An 8,005-nucleotide genomic window follows, 5' to 3' on the forward strand; every position below is an offset into this window, starting at 1 on the left:
ATTGCAGTTTCAGCTTTAGCATCAGTCCTTCCAATGAACACCCAGGATTGATCTCCTTTAGAATGGACTGGTTGGATCTCCTTGCAGTCCAAGGGACTCTCAAGAGTCTTCTCCAGCACCACAGTTCAAAAGCATCAATTCTTCGGCGATCAGCTTTCTTCACAGTCCAACTCTCACATCCATACATGACCACGGGAAAAACCATAGCCTTGACTAGACGGACCTTGGTTGGCAAAGTAATGTCTCTGCTTTTTAATATACTATCAAGGTTGGTCATAACTTTCCTTCCAAGGAGTAAGCATCTTTTAATTTCATGGCTGCAGTCAGCATCTGCAGTGATTTTGGAGCCCAAAAAAATAAAGTCTGACACTGCTTCCACTGTTTCCCCATCTATTTCCCATGAAGTGATGGGACCAGATGCCATGATCTTTGTTTTCTGAATGTTGAGCTTCAAGCCAACCTTTTCACTCTCCTCTTTCACTTTCATCAAGAGGCCTTTTAGTTCCTCTTCACTTTCTGCCATAAGTGTGGTGTCATCTGCATATCTGAGGTTATTGATATTTCTCCCAGCAATCTTGATTCCAGCTTGTGCTTCTTCCAGCCCAGCGTTCCTCATGATGTACTCTGCATATAAGTTAAATAAGCAAGGTGGCAATATACAGCCTTGACGTACTCCTTTTCCTATTTGGAACCAGTCAGTTGTTCCATGTACAGTTCTGACTGTTGCTTCCTGACCTGCATACAGGTTTCTGAAGAGGCAGGTCAGGTGGTCTAGTATTCCCATCTCTTTCAGAATTTTCCACAGTTTATTGTGATCAACACAGTCAAAGGCTTTTGCATAGTCAATGAAGCAGAAATAGATGTTTTTCTGGAACTCTCTTGCTTTCTCCATGATCCAGCGGATGTTGGCAATTGGATCTCTGGTGCCTCTGCCTTTGCTAAAACCAGCTTGAACATCTGGAAGTTCACGGTTCACATATTGCTGAAGCCTGGCTTGGAGAATTTTGAGCATGACTTTACTAGCGTGTGAGATGAGTGCAATTGTGAGGTCGTTTGAGCATTCTTTGGCATTGCCTTTCTTTGGGATTGGAATGAAGACTGACCTTTTCCAGTCCTGTGGCCACGGCTGAGTTTTCCAAATTTGCTGGTATATTGAGTACAGCACTTTCACAGCATCATCTGTCAAGATTTGAAATAGCTCAACTGGAATTCCATCACCTCCACTAGCTTTGTTCGTAGTGATGCTTTCTAAGGCCCACTTGACTTCACATTCCAAGATGTCTGGCTCTAGGTCAGTGATCACGTTATCGTGACTATCTTGGTCGTGAAGATCTTTTTTGTACAGTTCTTCTGTGTATTCTTGCCACTTCTTCTTACGTCCTTTTAAAAAAAAAATTAGGTCCAAATAATTCTCATGCTGAAGAGGTGTATTTTGGGGTAGCATTTGTTCCTCCTCAGTTTGGATGTATCCAACTGACTCAATGGAGATGAGTTTGAGTAAACTCCGGGAATTGGTGATGGACAGGGAAGCCTGGCATGCTGCGGTCCATGGGGTTGTGAAGAGTTGGACACGACTGAGTGACTGAACGAAACTGACCTGAACAGTTTCCTTAAGCAGTCATCTATGGAAGACATCCTGATATTTGAAAGTTTGTAGCTATTACAAGTAGAGCTGTGCATGATTGCATAACAGTTTTTGTTTGGACACTTTTTCCAAGCCATTTTCTAAGTACTAGATGTGCAACATTTGATCCTCAGGTGAGCCTTGTTTAGCTTTGGAAAAAAACAGCTAAGTTGCTCCTGTGGCATGTGGGATCTTCCCAGATAAGGGATCGAACTTGAGTCTCTTGCATTGTTAGGTGCATTCTTTACCACTGAGCCACCAGGGAAGCCCTTGGGATTTTTTTTTTTTTTTTTTAAGTTTACTGGTTCTAATAGGTGTGCAGTGCTACTTCACTATAGTTTTAATTTCTAATTTCCTAATGATATATGATTTTTGAGTATTTTTGATATGTTTATTTACTATCTGGATGTTTTCTTCAGCCAGGTGTTCAGATTTATACATCCTTAATGAGGTTGTTTGTTCCAGATTTTTTGGTATTATCTGAGTTCAGCCCTTTATCAGATATATATTTTGTAAATGTATTTCTGTTTGTGGCTTGTGTTTAGGTTTTCTGAATAAGGTCTTTTACAGAGTTTAAATTTTTGATTTTTTAAAGGTCATGTTATAAATTTTATATCCTTTTTTGGATAGACTTTAGTTTTTTTTTTTTTGTTAAAATTCATAAGCAAAATTGAGGTACTATAGATACAGCTTTGCATTTTGTCTCTTGAGAAGTTTGAGTGAATTTGGTGTAAGTTGTAAAATTTCTTTATACTTTCATTTGATTGCATATGGTTTCCAATTATTTATATAACAATTTTTGGAGATGTCATGGGAAGTCAGTTTCCCTAAGTGAAGCTGCATGCATGAAACATCAACTCTTCAACTGCTGGGAATCACTTTCTGCTTTTTCTGTCTTTGAATTTGACTTGCTTTAAGATGATTACCCTATCTCATACTAGCAGAATCACAGAATGTTTGTCCTTTTTTTGGTCTGGTTTGTTTCATTTAACTGTGTGTATACCACAGTTTGTTTATGGAACTGTCTGTCCATGGACACTTGCATTCCTTCCATTTGTTGGCCAGTGTGAATAATGCTGTTGTGACTATGAGTGTAAGAAATATGTTTATTTTTTTTAGCCTATTTTTTAAAATCTTTTAGGTACATAACCTGAATTAGAATTGACATATTGTATGTTAATTCTGTTTGTTAGTTTTTGAGGAATTTCTATAATGTCTTGCACAGTGGCTGTGCCATTTCACTGGATTTTTTTGTATGGTAGAATATTGTTGAAGCTTTTGCATATACCCTATTTTGCATATTCACTCATCCACTGATGAACAGTTGAATGAGTTCTACCTTTAGGCTATTGCGAATAATGTTGCTGTGAATGTTTGTGTACCAGTTTGGACAGCTGTTTTCAGTTCACTGATGTGTGTATCCAAGAGTGGAGCTGGTGAGGTAAACAGTAAGCATATACTTATCTTTCTGAGGAAATGCCAAACTGTTGTACCTGTAGTCTGTACTATTTTCCATATCCACAAGCAAAGTGTAAGGTTTCTGATTTTCTACATTGCTGTTAACAGTTTGATCTTGATTATAATTGTTTAGTGAATGTGAACAAATATTGCATTGTGATTTTAATCTGTATTTCCATCACTGCAGACAGGAAATATACCTGAGACAATTTTTAACTCAAACCTCAGCATCGGCTTAGTAGCCATAGCTATTGTATTACCAAAAACTACTAACAATTACCCTATTAATATTAAAAACATTGATATTAATATTAAAAAATATTAAAATTAATATTAAAAATTAATCCCCAAAATCACTCATCAAAGTTCATTAGGATAACACAGCCAATTCTACCAAGTTAGTAAATTCAAGCCCACTACAAATTTATGAAGATTTTGAAAAACACCTTATAAGACTAACAACAGAACGCAATGAATGTCATCAGTATTCTTACATGGAATGGAACTATGGCAATGAAATGAAAAATCATCATTGTGTTTTGACTGTAAGAACAGTAGTGGCCAATGTTTGAAAATTCAAGGTGTTAATCATAATTGTTAACAGTGCATTTATTGATCTACCGTCCTCATCAAATATCATAATGAAATTCCCATTGTTTACTTTGTATTTGTTTACTTTTGCAAATGAAATCACAACACATTTATTTCTAGCAATTCATTATACATGAAGTACAAGTCATATGTATCAATATGTAAACAATCTATGGATTACTTGTTACTTACGTGGAAGTGGAGTTTCCATTTATTCATGTAGCAAAAAGCCTGCAGTGTGGATTTTATACCTTATTAGAATTATGAACCTTAAAGTCATCTTACTGTTTCTTTAATAGCCACAGCATTTATACATTACCTGTTACAATGAGGCTAAATGTCTTTTTGAGGAGAAACAGGTCAAATTTTGTTTCAGCCGTTCCTCCCATTGGCTCTAAGTTGGTCAAAAGAATCAGAGGAGGATTCTGTTCCTCATTCAATTCTTTGCCTTCCATTTTATCCTTCCATTTTTTTAAATTGCAGTTTTAGCACTCTATTACCTACTAATCTTTCATGAAACAGAGTCTAGCAATCCAACAGGGAGCCCACCTAGTTATAGCAAAATCTCATTTCATCTGAACTACAAAGTTGAGAATCCCTTGGCTGCTTTGTTCTTATTAATAATCTAATTCTAATAGTATTCTCATCTGACCCTCTAGAAGACCCAGAAAATTATACTCTACTCCTTCAGCACTCCCCCTTCACATCACACTGAAATAATACTTGTCATTTGCTTGCTGTTTCGCACTAAATGGATGTATTATCCTTAATCTTCCCAATTGTCATTTTGGCAGTTGTCCCAGTAGTCTGTATATCAGAACAATGAAGTGTAACATTCATACCTCTTAGCTGATGTTTCTTTGGATTCCCAGTAGTGGACCTATTAATACTAACATGAATTGGAAGAGAGTCCATTGATTACCGATATATTATCATTGGAGAACTAGCATCTGTTCTATACTTTTTTGTAATTTTTGTTGTTATAGCACTTAAAATTAGCACATTATTAAAAGTAACCTGCTAAAATTTAAGAGTCTTTGAAAGAAATGGAGAGTAATATATATCTCCTTATGACTCGGAGGATGCTCTAGCTCTCCCATCAGCACACAAAGTTGAAATTGAGCTTAAACGATTTCCCAAACAATTTGCTTACGGGACATAAACACTATTGTTAAATGGTATACAAGCATTAAAAATTGATGTCTGAAAAGCAAATAGTACTATGTACTTGGAGAATTATATGCCCTTCTACATATATGAGTATAGTACTATGCTTTATTATATATATTACATGATATGTAAAGTCATGAATTATCTGATGTGTATAAGCATGTATATCAGCCAGTTGATATCACATAACACATTGAACAGTTCAATCTGCTTTAGATTCCAGTCAGTATTAATTTTTACAGGGGTTATTGAAGTCATTAATGCTATACAGTAGATATGTGCATTTATCACATATAACATATTAAGTCAAATCATTTGTGGTTAACATGCTAATCATTGCTGATAATCAGAGCTTAATTATGAAGATGTGAAAAAGTATCCACTTGCCCCAAAATGTGCCTCTTAATTTCTGGCCCATGCTCTGTGTGGGTTTCTATAAATGAACCGTATGTGGTATCTGGTCCTTTCTTCAGGGTGATCTCTCATAAAATCATCCATTTCCCTTTAAATAAGACATCACGATGAACTAAAATAAAAAGTCTCTCACTGTTTCCACTGTTTCCCCATCTATTTGCCATGAAGTGAAGGGACCGGATGCCATGATCTTAGTTTTCTGAATATTGAGCTTTAAGTCAACTTTTTCAGTCTCCTCTTTCACTTTCATCAAGAGGCTCTTTAGTTCTTCCCTTTCTGCCATAAGGGTGATGTCATCTGCATTCCATAAGGGTGGTGTCATCTGGTCCCATCACTTCATGGCAGATAGATGGGGAAACAATGGAAACAGTGGCAGACTTTATTTTCTTGGGCTCAAAAATCACTGCAGATGGTAACTGCAGTCATGAAATTAAAAAACACTTGTTCCTTGGAAGAAAAGCTATGACCACCGTAGACAGCATATTAAAAAGCAGAGACATTACTTTGCCAGCACACGTCCATCTAGTCAAAGCTGTGGTTTTTCCAGTAATCATGTATGGATGTGAGAGTTGGACCATAAAGAAAACTAAGTGCCAAAGAACTTATGCTTTTAAATTGTGGTGTTGGAGAATAGTCTTGAGAGTCCCTTGGACTGCAAGGAGATCCAACTAGTCCATTCTAAAGTAAATCAGTCCTGAATATTCATTGGAAGGACTGATGCTGTAGCTGAAACGCCAATACTTTGACCACCTGATGCGAAGAGCTGACTCATTGGAAAGGACCCTGATGCTGGGAAAGATTGAGGGCAGGAGGACAACAGAGGGTGAGATGGTTGGATGATATCACTGACTCAGTGGACGTGACTTTGGATAAACTCCGGGAGTTGGTGATGGACAGGGAGACCTGGCGTGCTGCGGTCCATGGGGTCACAAAGAGTCGGACATGACTGAGCGACTGAACTGAACTAAACTGAGCCTATGCTCCATGAGGTTCCTGGTTCTTCCCTGGACCCTGACCACCACGTGGCCGCAGAACCTGCTCACAGTTTTGTTTTGCCAGTTGAAATGTTAAGTGACAAAGCTTTTGTTCCATTTCCTGATGTGGGTGAAGTGTGGAGCCCAGTGATTTCTTCTTCAAGAAAGGTACATCCTAGTGCCCACAGGCAGGTGAGCCCTTTGTCCAATGAAGAGAGACCCCAGGTGTGTGACCTGTGTCTCCTGGGAGTGCAGCCCTAAGCTACTTTGAACCTGACCAAGTTCTGTCTTCATGGTAGATTCAGACCTCTCCAAGTCCTGTCTACACTGTTTATATTTAGTTTTCAATTAGCAATAATCTCACCTCGGATAAACCTCATTGGCTACGATACTGCCACTGCGCAAAGCTTACACTGTTTATGTTTAGATGAGACCATGTGCTTCTACAATGAGGACACTTACACCTGAACATTTTACACCTGGGTTCTCTGTGCAGTAGGACATGGAGATCTGGGTAGAGACCTGGCCTGGCCTCTGTCCTGGAAAACTCTATACCTGCATCTGAATGTCAGTGTTCAGATGTCTGGGATCAGGAGCTGAGGTGGGTTTCTATGGGTAAGTGTGCTTTTCTCTGAGTGGGGTTCCATGGCCCTCCCAGGGGTCAGTGCTGAGATGGGCTCTTAGTCTTTCTGTCTGACAAGTTCACCTTCCCTGGGGCTCAATGAGACACCTCATGTAGGCTACCTGGTTGTTGTTGGTTAGTCTCTAAGTTGTGTCCAACTCTTTGTGACCCCATGGACTACAGCACGCCAGGCTTCCTTGTCCTCCACTATCTCCTGGTGTTTGCTCAAACTCACGTTTGCTGTCAGGGATGACATCAAACCATCTCATCCTCTGTTGTCCCTTTCTCCTCCTGCCTTCAATCTTTCCCAGCATCAGGGTCTTTTCCAATGAATCAGCTTTTCCCATCAGTTGGCCAAAGTATTGGAGCTTCAGCTTCAGCATCAGTCCTTCCAATGAATATTCACAGTTGATTTCTTTTAGGATTGATTGGTTTATTCTCCTTGCTGTTCAAGGAACTCTCAAGAGTCTTCTCCAACACCATAGTTAGAAAGCATCAATTCTTCAATGCTCAGCCTTCTTTATGGTCCAACTCCAACATCCATACATGACTACTGGACAAACCATAACTTTGACTGGCTTGTTTACACATTGGGGGCCCGCCACCCACAGCCATGGTATTCTGACCAAGGGAACATGTGACCCCAGGTGGGGGGCTTCTGGGGATTGTGTGAGTCTCACCCCATCTGCGTGAGTCAGAATTATGTTCAGAAGGAGACCATACACTCAAAGCTAAGGAAAAGGGAAGAATACATGTGAACTTCACTTGTGTTTAGGAATTAATGCTTTACAGTATCATTTTATACAGGCCTGTGCCTATTTCCTCTTTACCTCCATGAGGTTCCCCCTCCCTGGGGCTCCTGGAGACTCCTCAGGTGAGCTATCTGGTAATTATTCCAATTTACCAGCATGAACTTGGTGAGAAGGGAGCAGGTTTACCTGGGCAATTGATTGCAGGGCACATGGATCAGGCAAAAAGCCAATGGGCAGCAGATGAGGTTGCTGCTGGGATCGCCTTCCAGTCAGTTGACCATACTCAGCAGAGACCAGACTTGCCCTTGTCTTCCAGTGCAGCATTGCGTGTGTTTCTGCAGCACCTCAGCAGGACAGCAAAAGGCCGAGACTGCCAGAACCAAGGTACTGAGTGTGTTCA

General features: G+C 39.5%; 1 pseudogene; it reads right to left on the reverse strand.

The window, feature by feature from the left end:
• Positions 1–6,507: 6,507 nt before the first annotated feature.
• LOC129540155 (U4 spliceosomal RNA) lies at positions 6,508–6,640 on the reverse strand (annotated as a pseudogene).
• Between the last annotated feature and the right edge of the window lie 1,365 nt (positions 6,641–8,005).

The sequence above is a fragment of the Moschus berezovskii genome, chromosome 11 (assembly GCF_049115385.1).
Source record: "Moschus berezovskii isolate FMDL1 chromosome 11, NW_MosBer_1.0, whole genome shotgun sequence".
Lineage (NCBI taxonomy): Eukaryota > Metazoa > Chordata > Mammalia > Artiodactyla > Moschidae > Moschus > Moschus berezovskii.